Here is a 12,480-nt window from a genome sequence, read left to right as displayed (position 1 = left end):
CTCCATTCCCTCTGCTCAAGCTGTGCACGATCATCAGTGTGAAGTAGGATAAGTCCCAGCATGCAGTAGGTGAGAGGCGCACGCATGTAGACAAACACATCCATCTGTAATTTAGTTTGTGTTTGGACTGCGGGAGGAAACTGGAGCACCCGCAGGAACCCCAAACTACAGCCTGTGTTCCCTCTTTCATCCACAACTTCACCAAAACCATTATGTAACTTGTCCTGTGTCAGACTTTTTATGGTGAATCCCACAAGACACGGTGGAAATAAATCCCTATCTAGCCCCAATGTGTGAGTGTGTTATGACTTGCTGCAGGCGGCGACAGAAATAGCAGAGAAAACTAATTATGAGCTTCGGCTGAACGAGGCCAGCGCTGTTGACTGATCACTCTCACTTCACCTCTGACAGGGGAAAACAGGGTGGTGATTGTAAAGCAAACAACACAATGAAAACTGTCTGAGCCGATCAGAAACACTTAAATCACAGCCTTCCTTCAGGTCCCTTTAATTTCCTCTGACCTGAGATAAACTCTGATGGATAAACTCAATTAGACTGGGTGTGTGATTGAACAGAAAAAGAGAGAGGGCAGTCAGGAATAGACAAGGCGTCCCCTCAAGGGTGCTGCTGAATTAGGCTTTATCTCAGAGGAGGGTGGAGAGGAGGGAGGAAGAGGAGGAGAGGGGAGTGAGTGTTTTGGTAATTCAAGGTGAGAAGAGAAGGCCTTTAACCTGACTAAAAACACTGGCGAAACAGACCTGATGCATGTAATGAAAGTCAAATAGTTCCCCACAGAACCTCCATGCTTTTCCAACACGTTCTCACTCTCTGCTCGTCAAATACAGCAGCGTGGTCAGTGGCCCGACACGTCATGACAACCTCTCTAGCACAACTGTTGGACACTCTGGGATGGCGGCCAGTGTTGTAGTCAAGACCACCTTAACTGAGACGAAGTCAAGACCAAGACCAGACCAGTGTCAGTGCCACACTGCATGACATTAAAATAAACCAGAGACCCTCCTTACATTGATTGGCATTTGGTAATCAGTATACTGCTGCAACCCTTCGTAACGTACAATGCAGGAATTGAAATTAACTTTTTTACATGGTAGCACTGGTGCTCCTAACTTCAAAAAGTTAGGAGCACCAGCAAAATTTTGGGATCACCCACCGTAATGTAGGAAGCACCAACAGTGTAATCGATTTTTTTTATTGCAACAAAAAGTCGACATTATATTGTATACATTACATTGTATGTGTATAGTACACTTATCATGAACAGCTTTTTCAGTTGAAGACATTTTTAGATAAAACACCACTGTGAATGAAAGAGAAACCTTAGATCGTCTAAGGTTTCTCTTAACGGAGTGTACATTTCCTCTATTCCCGAGGGGCGGTATCAACGGCTGTCACTCAAAGTGCCCCTTCACGCAATTGGAAAGATGGAAAACCAATCAGAGTAAACGAAACGTGTGACGTAGGCTAGCACAACGCCACTGTAAACAGACCAACAAGCTGCAGCGGAGATGAGCTGTGATGATGTCTGGGAAAGAGTGTTGCCGTCTTTGTGGATTTCCTCCTCACTGTGGACTTCGAGTTGCACGGCTGTGATTCCCAGCTTGGTCGCTTCCCTGACCTGCTCCTCCATGAGAGCAACTAGCAGAGAAACAACAATAGCCACTGGGTTTTCACTGAGTCCCATCTTTTTCCCAATCAATGGAGCCAGTTGGTAAATTAAACTTGTACCAAACCCCGTAGGAAGGACGGCAAACACATCCTTTTTTTCAATAAAAGATTTCACTGCAGCTGTTTGTTCTACTTTTAAAGAAGCGCCTTTATGATTGCGTGGCCAGACTGATCTGCGGAGCGAAATAGAGTATGAGCTCACGAGATTAGGATGGTTTCACCAGGCTAGTTCAGTGGTATTTTTCCTAAAAAAGCCTTTCAGCGTTCTCTTTATTTTCTCTTCTCTCCGGCATGAATTAGCTTCGGCTTCTAGTTCTGAGTGACAGAAGTGCCATGGTCGCGGAGTGATTTGAGGCTAATAACCAATCTAAAATCAGCATTAAAGGTCAAGCTCACGGTCGCAATTTCAAGCCCTGCAATGCTACGTTCTTAAAATAACTTTTTTTGATTTTTTGGTTTCACACGAGACATGAACAGTCGTCTCCTGGGTGAAAGTGCTGTGTTTTTTTGACCCATCCACCTCACCTTCTTCCCATCCTATAGGGACTTCCTCGGGCTTTATACAATGGCCGTTGCTTAGAGCATCCAAAACAGACGTGGGCCAGTGCATCTCGTAAAGAGGCTAAAGGCTGCTGCAGTGCGTTGGTATCTGATAAGGACCACTGGTCAAGCGTCAGTAGATGGAAGAGATGGACGTGAGAACATGTTCTGCGTGCTTATCAAAAAACACAAATTAGACTCAGGCTGTCATAAACAGGAGTTATCCTTTAATCTCTGTGGTTACTGTTTTTTTTTAATATTTGATTGATTCACAGCCACAGAACTCAGACAAAGACTGTGGCAACAGTAATTATGCGCAGCTAAGTGTGCGTCGGGGTTACTTTCCCCTGAAGGGAGTTATATTTCAACTGTCAGCGGCTCACTATACATTATCCCGCTTAGAACATGGCTAACTACTAAAACATTCAGTGATGTGACACAAAATAATGATTAAAGCACGTTTTATTGATTAAAAATTCCCAAAAAGAAATGTGTCTGTACTCTGTATCCATGGCAACGGCAGCCTAATGGTGATTAATATTGAATTCACCCTTCGCTAAGGCCCGCCCCCCCTTAGTTACTGTTGCTAAGTCCGACAAACTTTCGGTTTCGGAGCTAGACTGGCATGGCGCTCCCACTGTCGCTAACTGCACTCCCTGGAGAAATACTCTCAAATTTCTACAATATGCATTTGAAGGATATATTCAGGATGTCAGACTGACACAGCAACGAAATCAAGGTAACACAGTGTGTGCAGATGAACAGTGTTTAGCTTCACCCCCGTGCCGCTCCCAGCACCCAGACTGGCAGCTGGACTGTCGGGGGGCTGCGGAAGAAGTCAAACAACGTTCATCTGCGCACAATGCGTTGACACACAGCTGGTTGAATATGAGCAAAGTTTCCCTGCTTCTCTTCACTGGTTCCTGTACAGCAGGGTCGGTCTTTGTTTCACTGTTACAATCGTTAAAAGGCAAAAGCAGCATGTGGATTCACCTTATTTTTCATGGAAACACGGAGACAAAACAGAACGCAGCCAGCTTCCGTTTTTTTGTGCGACACTTCCAGTCCAGCACTCTTGACCACTGTGTAAATGGGAATTGCCTTGTTGTTTACGTTGTTGAGTTTAGCTATATATTTCACATTTTTCATGTCACTATCACCGTTTAGACTAATCTGATGTTTGTAAAGTCTATAAACACAATGACTGAACAAACATTACTATTTCTGTGTGCACGTTTTGTAATTAATAACATGGTTATCGTAGATTAGCTGGGCTAACCGTTAGCTGTTAACTGTTAGCCGTTAGCGGTGTCTGTACTAACTCAATAAATGGTCCGTGAATTTTTTTTTTTTTTCCAGCGGATGTCTTAGTTACAACATGATTGAGCTAACTGGAGTAGTTTCATGTCGTATCCGACAACGGGAGGCTTTTAACGGATGACGTCCTGATGTTAGCTTTGCTGCTGCTGTTAGCTGTCCCTGTCAGCTGCAGCCACTGATGCTTTCTAGACATCGTGATTTCCCAAAACTGAATAAATACCACACATAGCAACACAAAACTGCTTTGCTAGCTCAATCATGTTGTAACGGCTGGATGGTTGATGCGTACATGCTGATTCAGGTGCTATCAGAGCCGATCCGCGCATCACTATGGCTTAATGATCAACTCAGTCAATTAAAACAACCCGTCCTGTGTTAGGAGTGTATGTCGCTGACAGAAAGAAAGAAAGAAAGAAAGAAAGAAAAATAAAAAAAGACAGAAAAGCAGCGTACACCTCACATATTTATTTCTCACAGTTGCGCACACGTGTGGCTGGCATGCAGAAGCACCGTCTGTGTGTCTGTGTGTCGAGGGTGTGAGCCGCAGCTTCAGCTGCTCAGGTAGAGAGGCTGTGTAGCCTGGTGTGTTTTTTCGCTGATTCGGTTCTGCAGGTTCTCTGCTGGTACACTGGAGACGGGGATCAAGCAGTTTGTCTCACTCGGGATAGATTGTGCTTTTTTGGTTCATAGTTTTTGATTGACGTGATTTATTCGCGTTTAGAGGGAAATATTTTTACCAGCAATTACCGGAAACGTGGGCACAGTTATCTATATAAAATTCACAGACTAACTAACTAACTGACTGACTAACACAAACAACTGAAAATTGAAAAAAATTAGCTTGTACCGTTAGCTCCGGTAAGGGAAAGTGGCTGACCGGAAGTCACACACAAAAACACGGAAGTTGATCACTATTTACTTTCGTGTTTGAAAATAAGGTGGATACATTCAGTAGGTACGTTTCCGTTTCCACTCCGATCCTATTTGGCCTGTGTGGACTAACGTTAACTGATTTTGATGCTCCTCAGTCTAAGACCGTTGCTATGGCGTCCCTAGCAATGGAGCAACGGAGCAGCAGAGCAGCGGTGAAACCTCAAGAAATAAACAACGCAGAATTTTGTTGATTGACCAATCAGAATCAAGTATTTCAGAGTGCCATGTTCTAAAATGCAATAAACACCTTGACTATCATTGAGGTCTTCATAACTTTTACCACAGGCTCCTCTTTTGTCTTATTTTTGTGAATGAAACTGATTTCTGTAGTCTCAGTGACATTAGAGCAGCTCTAAGGATAGCCTATCAAGTCTCGGGAGAGCAGATGAGACAAGGGGCCAGATGTATCCAACTCTGTGTAGATTTATGACTCAAACTGTGAGCACACACAATGGCAGAGATATATATATGTCTTCTTTTCCTCAGATTTATAAAGCTGTGCATACGCCTGATTCTCTGTTATAAATCTCCACCCACAGTTTGCCATGAATTGATGTAAAAACGCCATGTTGGCTGTGTCGCATCAGTGAGCAGCTGGAATTACACATGGCTGTGGTGATTCGTAGTGTTCGTATCGCTAATTCACTCTGCCAAACATCATCACGTTCATCATGTTCACTGGTTTGATTCAGGTCTAATACCGAAAGCTCAACAATAAAGCGAGGTGAAGCTCAGCCTGAAGTCAGTCTGGCCGGGACAGAGCTGGTCTGCAGAGACTAATTTGAACTTGCTTTATTAAACAGAATAGCCTGGAAACTTCAGTAAGCGTAGTTAAACACCAGGTTCAAGCAGTCCTCACACACACACACACACACACACACAGGCACACACACACACTCTAACTACATAGGCTTTGCTGTGTGTAGACGCAGTGTGTGAACAGAGGCTGTGCTAAAAACCAGAGCGCCCAGTAAGAGGAAAACTATGATTATAATTAGGTCAGCTGAGGGAGTGTGTGCACGAAGATATTAGCTTCTAATTTGTGTCACCATTGCACACACACTTACACACACACACACACACTCATGGCTGCTGCCTGCACGTGCATTAAACTGTTGGAATGAATGTTAATACCTCAGAGGATCAGACAGAAACGAAGCTGGTCTGACAAACAGAAAACAAAGAAACATTTCCTAAAGTACCTGCTCTGCTCTCGAAGGTCCGAGACACACGAGCTTTACTTAACGACTGCAAATATATGAGCTGCGCGAGAATCTGTCAGGATGTGTTTTCAGATGAATTAGTTTAACGTCTGGTAGGACTAAACAATCTAACTGAAGAGGAGAGAGTCACACTCCAAAAAACATTATTCAGTAAGGTTACTTTAAATGTTTAAAAGATTTTACTAACTCTGAAAGCCTCGGATCATCAGCACAGTTAAGTTTCACTTTCACTGCACCTGTCGTTCTGCTGCTCCATCTGTCCCCAGAGTCGCTCTGCGCGCTAAGAGTGTGGTGCAATGAATTACAGAACAGTATGTATATATTCCTTTAGCGCTCCTAATGAACAGTCCAGCTCCAAAAATAAACTAGAATTGCTGCCTCTGCACACTGGTCCAGTGTCTCTGACAGTGTCCATCCATGTCAGTGAAAACATGGATGCTTCGCACACAGAAGATCTATACAATCAGCACAGTTTCAAGATTAGAGTCACCAATTCAGTATCTGACCAAATGTCTCCCCTTCTGTTCCTGAGATATGACGCTGAGTAATGGACAGAAAAGTGTTTTATGCAGAACATTATGATGTCACAGTGAAGCTGACCTTTGACCTTTTGGATATAAAATGTCATTGCTTCATTATTTTATCCTTTAAGTAGGGCTGTCAAGTGATTAAAGAAAATGCATCTAATTAATCACCTGCTCCATACATCAACTTTTACTGTGAAAGTATTAAATTCAAATGAATTTTGGCAGATGTGTCGTAAAGATGCTGGATTTTGGACACACCACTGTCGCCCCTGTCCTCTATAATCAAACTGACCTGAAGTCCATTTTGCATGGGAGTTAGTCGGTCACAGGTAGACTTACTCAGCTTGCGTTTGAACGCCTGGTCGAGTGTGGCTTGACGATGCATCAGAGGCTGTGCTAGCTCAGACCTCTGTGTTCACTGCTAAATGCTTTGCATCGAGATGATATTTCAGGCCTGAAGTAGAATTCCTTACTGCAGAAACTGCCAACAAAGCCACCGTGGCCTTCAATGATGCACTGGGTCACAGGTAGTGATGGCCAAATGAAGCCTCATGAAGCATTTTCTTTATTTTCTGAGCCCACTAGATGGCGCTTTTTGTTCACCAAAAGGTTGAAAGTACACTGAATTGCCATTCTTTGAGCCTCTCTCTTTAAACCATGAGCGCCATCTAGTGGGCTCAGAAAATAAAGACAATGCTTCATGAGGCTTCGTTTGGCCATCACTAGTCAAAGGGCACCTTGGAGCATAATTAATCAAAATGAATATTTTTAACAGGAAATTTTTCTGTGATTAATTAAATGAAATTAATTAATTCACACTGACTGTGACCTTCAACCAGAAAATTCTAATCAGTTTATTCGTCAGTCTGAGTGGACATTCGCGTCCTTAATGTGTTCTTGAGACATCGTGTTCACGAGAATGAGGCAGATGCAAGGTCACACTGACCTCTGACCACCAAAATCTGATCAGTTCATCATTGAATCGAAGTAAACGTTTGTGCCAAATTTGAAGAAATTGCCTCGTGGTCTTCTTGAGATATTGTGTTTACAAGAATGACACAGACAAGGTCACAGTGACCTTGACCTTTCACCTATGACCACCAAAATCTAATTAGCTCATCCTCAATTCCAAGTGGACATTTGTGCCAAATTTGAAGAGATTCTCTTGAGGCGTTCTTGAGATATCATGTTCACAAGCATGGGACAGACATACATAGGGATGCATGTATGGAAGGACAACCTGAAAACATAATGCTGAAGGCCACGACTACCGCAAGCATAGAGGGACAAGAATTAATATGTGGCGACTGTGGCGATACGTGGTATTGCAGTGGGCTGCCACAAATAAGCAAATATGTGGAAGACAAACAAAAGGAAACGGAGCATGTTCAGTTCCAACAGGCCGCCTGGAATAATCAACTTTCTGAATTAATCAATAATGAAACATCTTTAACCAAAGATTTGGAATGAAGATCCCAGTGACCAAGGAGCCTCACTAAATGGGTCATCCGCACACACACACACACACACACACACAGATATGATCTGAAACAAAAGCAGACGGTCTGCTGCTGTGTGTTGCCCTGAAGCCTGACCGTGGCTTTGAAGTCCAGTGAGAGGTCAGCTCCATGCCGGACATGTGATTAGCGAGTTGCTAATGTAATTAATGAAATCAGTGTCGGTGCCGTGCTGTGGGAATGGATCACTTCAGCTTTGATCAACCACCCATTACACTCAACCTCACATGGCTTGTTGAAAAATAAAAACATGAACGTCAGCTGACCTAAATACTCACTTCATATCTGACCTCCTTCAGTCACACGTCAAACGCAAACACACACTGTAGACATCGGGGGAACAGGGAGGGTCTGTACTCATCTGAAAGGACAGTGCAAATATAAAGCACTGGATAGTCCTTACGGAGGACGAGTGGAGAAATGGGATTTATCAGTCATGACTGTTTGACCACAATTAAAGTAGAAACGAAGCACCAACAGAGATGGATGAGCGGCGAAGAGGAAACCATGTCCACAAAGGAGAGCAGAGACAAAGAGACAAATGTGCGTGACAGAGAGAGGGGGAATGATAAAGTCACAGTGAGGTCAAGTGAATGCGTCGGGGCGGCCATTCATTCTGCACTCATAGTGTATTCATGTCTTTCCCACATGGTAATGGCTCCATTTACTGCAGAAAAATAGCAACCTACAGTCTGGTAATGAAGCTCCATTCGTTTAAATACCTGAAACCTGACATCACCATCAGTTACAATTAGGGCTGAATTAACCTGCGATTGGGCCAATGGGCAAAAATAAGCTGTGGGCCCCCCATTGAGCCAAACGTGCACATGATCCCTGAACACAGTTTACCCAGAGCCCCATGAACCAACCAGTGTTTCTATGCCTCGCCCCAAATCTGTGGCCCTCTGGTTAAATACAAATGTATTTATGAATATGCACCATGTGAGCTAGGGATGTATGATAATATTGGCACGTCATCTGTATCAGTATCAGCTTTAAAATCAGAATCAGCCAACATGCATGAATGAATATTATAAAGTATTGTATTTCATGTCTCCATCTGCTGGTGGGTCATCAGTTAAAATTAGGTGGGGAAAAGGTAGATAATATCAATACTGTTATCAGCCAAATAAATTGTTATTTATCGGCATATCGGATATTGCCAAATAATCCAATGTGGTGCATCCCTAATATGAGCATTATATAAAACTTTCCTTTTGTAAACTGTAGTTTTTATTGTGCTTTATCAGAGGTGGGACCAATGCTGTGTCTCAGATCGCGTGCTTCTGTACTAACACTTAATATTTTGAGTGCATAAGTGCGTTCACACTGAGAAGTATGGCAAAATGTAGTGCACTATGAGTACCCGGATGGTGCACTCAAAATGGTCAAGATGGCGCTCATGGTTTAAAGAGAGAGGCTCAAAGAATGACAATTCAGTGTGCTTTCAACCTTTTGATGAACAAAAAGCGCCATCTAGTGGGCTCAGAAAATAAAGAAAATGCTTCATGAGGCTTCATTTGGCCATCACTACTTCTCGCACTCAATAGTCGCCATCTTGGCTACGTAGCGAAGGGGAGGGACCACTTTTCAAACTGGAAATGGCAGCTGCACTAAGCACCACTATACTGTTGTCAGGTATAAGCCAGAAGTATGTTTATTGGGTTCATTTAGCAGTCTGTAATGATTTGGTACCGCAAACGATAACGCAAATGCTAATGCTAGTTTGCTAACTAGCTAATTTGCAGTTGTCATTTCCGGTGAGTGCACAACGGCCGTGTTTGGTTTGAGACAACACTACCCTGTTGAAATTTGCGCACTATGCCAATGAGTACATAGTGCACATAGTGTACTACATGGAAGTGTACTCACGGAAGTATGTGATTTGAGACACACCAGTCATTGTTTTGCAAGTTACATATAAGTCTCTTGTCTTTGCGCTCACTGTCCAAGTCAAGACAGGCAAGTCCTGAGTGCTAACCATTGAGTTTTGAGTCCTAAACAAGCCACAATGCACTCTTCAACAAATGTAATGCCAAAATGAAATTTACAAAAATCATAAATGTTTTTAAAAGCTAATGCTAGCTAAGCATCAGCTCTTTAACTATGTTAATGTTGGCCTTGAATTATTGTTCTCTGTATCGCTTCAAATGTCAAATCAGTCATGACGGGATAAAGATATAAAGATTTTTTTTGAATAAAGTATATATATATATATATATATATATATATATATATATATATACTTTTATTTTTTAAGTATTTTCGTAATTATTTTATATCTTGCCGTAAGACAAATATAACTGGTAATTAATTTAATATATCAGAATAGGTCTAGGAGAATTAATTATTGTATGGCTTTATACTGATGAGGAGCTACATTGTTGACTATTATTAAATTATGGAGAAGGGGTGGGAATAAATAAGTACTCTATATTTCCTCCTGCTCTTTTTTGGACATGTAAATCAAATCATTATATGTTGTTTCCAGTTCTCATGCTTCCTTTAGTAACCTGATTTTTAATGTCTGTCAACTACTACATGATTATTTTTTGTTTTTTTGCTACTTACATGTGTGAAATAAACTGCTACTAACTAATTAACTAATGAAATGAAGTTGGACATTGCTGCGTCTTTGACTGTACTTTTCAACCTGCACGTTTTGCATACTGCAGTTCAGTTTTTGTTGACCACTACATAGTTTTTGTACGTGAATGTACATGAAAGTTATCTTTGGTTTAATTTTTTCTTTGACAGGTGTTGAGTAACATAACGTTCTTTAGGAGGCAGTTTGTTTAGATGCTGTCCAATTGGTTTAAACAAAGTGGATCTGGGGAGTGTCGACTTGCTGGAAATGAATAATACTAATATTAGTTGATGCAGGAAATGAAGGGAAATAAATTGACTCATGGCGCACTTTATGATAACATACAGTCCAAGTCAAGTCACGAGCCATTGGTGTTATAGTCCAAGTCAGGTAACATCTTTTTTGATCCTGTTAAAACTCTTGCTGCTGCATTTTGGACTAGTTGAAGACGGGATAAACAGGACTGAGTAATACAACGGATTGCACTGATTGAGGCGGGAGGATATGAAGGCGTGGATGACTCTGCTGATCAGAAAGAGAATTGATCTGAGATTTGTGTGCAACTGCATGAAACTTAATTTTACTACATGATTGATTTGTCTATCAAACTTCAATTCAGAATCAAATCTGACTGACTGATTAACAGCGGGGGCCAATGGCCAAAGGGTTTGCAGCCATCCAGGATTTGATGTAATAAAGACAGTTGTTGAGGTCAGTTAGTTTGCTGGTGATGTTTGGCTCTAAGGGGAGGTAGATCTGTGTGTCATCGGCATAACAGTGAAAACATATATTATGTTTCTGAATAATGTGGCCTAGCGGAAGTGAATAAATGGAGAAGACGATTGGACCAAGTATGGAGCCTTGGGGTACACCACAGGAGATGGGAGCTGAGGTAGAAAATGAGTTACTGATTGAGACAAAGAAGGATCTGTTGGATTAATATGAGGAGAACCAGTTTAAAGCAGAACCAGATACCCCCACTCATTCCTAGACCAGGACCAACCGTATCCTTTATGTGAGTCTATGGGAAACTTCAATAATAGAATCCATACAGATACAAACCAGTTTGTGGGTGTGTCGGGTCAGTCCTCTGTTTTTTCCGCTCTATGACTGCTGCTCTTTCTGGGCGAGCGGCCGTGCTTTGGCTGGTCACGTGCGCTCGTGCGGCTCAACTGACATAATGAACTCCCAGCTGGAGCTCAGCCAGGAACGAGGCCATGGAGCTCTGTATCGCTCTCATTCATTCTCTCTGGATGCCTTCGTCTTTCTGTTTAACTGCTCTGTCCATCACCCTCTTTACACTATCCCCTCATCTCTCTCTGTCTTTCTCTGCCTTCCATCCTGAAAAAAACGCTCAGGCCCCTTTGCCTGTTTTCCCCACCGATCCCTCACCCCCCTCCCATCACGGCATGAATAGTTTTCTATGTCAAGCTGACCCTCATTCGTAGAATATCTGCACCCTCCTCCCTCCATCCACTCCTCCATCTATCCCTCAATCCTCCGTCATCACCATTTGCCCCACTGCCCGAAATATCCGTCAGCTGTTGGCCAAATAAAAGATGGGGAGAAAAAAAAGGGACAAGGGTATGTTGTAAACATCCCTTCAAAGAAAGAAAGAAACCATTCTGCTCCATTTCCCTCCCGTATAAAAAACAGCACAGAGGAAAGATGAAAATAAAAAAAGAGAAGGATGTGTGGTCAGACGGGCTGAATGGTGCTGACACATGTGCTGGCAGTCACACAGGGATCACGTCCAGCTGACACTCAGCCCGTCATTCATATGATTCATATTTTAATACCACAGACTTGAACTGATTTTCTCTCCTTTGGTTGTTTATTAGTTAAATCAATATAAGAATTTACAGATTAACGGAGCCGATAGTGGTGGGAGTTTTTTATTCAAACACTAAACATCTTCTCCATCACAAACAAAAGACATGGCTCTGTTTGATGATTGTATACGAGGCTATATATTTATTTGAGGAATTTTGTTTTTTACATTACCATGTCAACTTTTTTCAGTATATTTGTGTCAACGTCTGATCCAAATTAAATTCCTTTTATATCTTGAAGTTCAGCTGTTACTGACGTACACCGCTCAGCCAAAACATTTAAACCACTGACAGGTGAAGTAAACAACACAACAT

At 42.3% G+C, this 12,480-nt stretch overlaps 1 protein-coding gene across 1 annotated transcript in view; it reads right to left on the bottom strand.

The window, feature by feature from the left end:
• Window positions 1-12,480, bottom strand: part of stk17a (serine/threonine kinase 17a) — a 42,815-nt gene that overhangs the window by 5,378 nt on the left and 24,957 nt on the right. The gene's annotated exons all lie outside the window — the stretch shown is intronic.

The sequence above is a fragment of the Epinephelus lanceolatus genome, chromosome 20 (genome assembly GCF_041903045.1).
Source record: "Epinephelus lanceolatus isolate andai-2023 chromosome 20, ASM4190304v1, whole genome shotgun sequence".
NCBI classification, from domain to species: Eukaryota; Metazoa; Chordata; class Actinopteri; order Perciformes; family Serranidae; genus Epinephelus; species Epinephelus lanceolatus.
The sequence above is the reverse complement of the archived record's forward strand: the minus strand, read 5'-3'. Positions and strand labels throughout refer to the sequence as shown.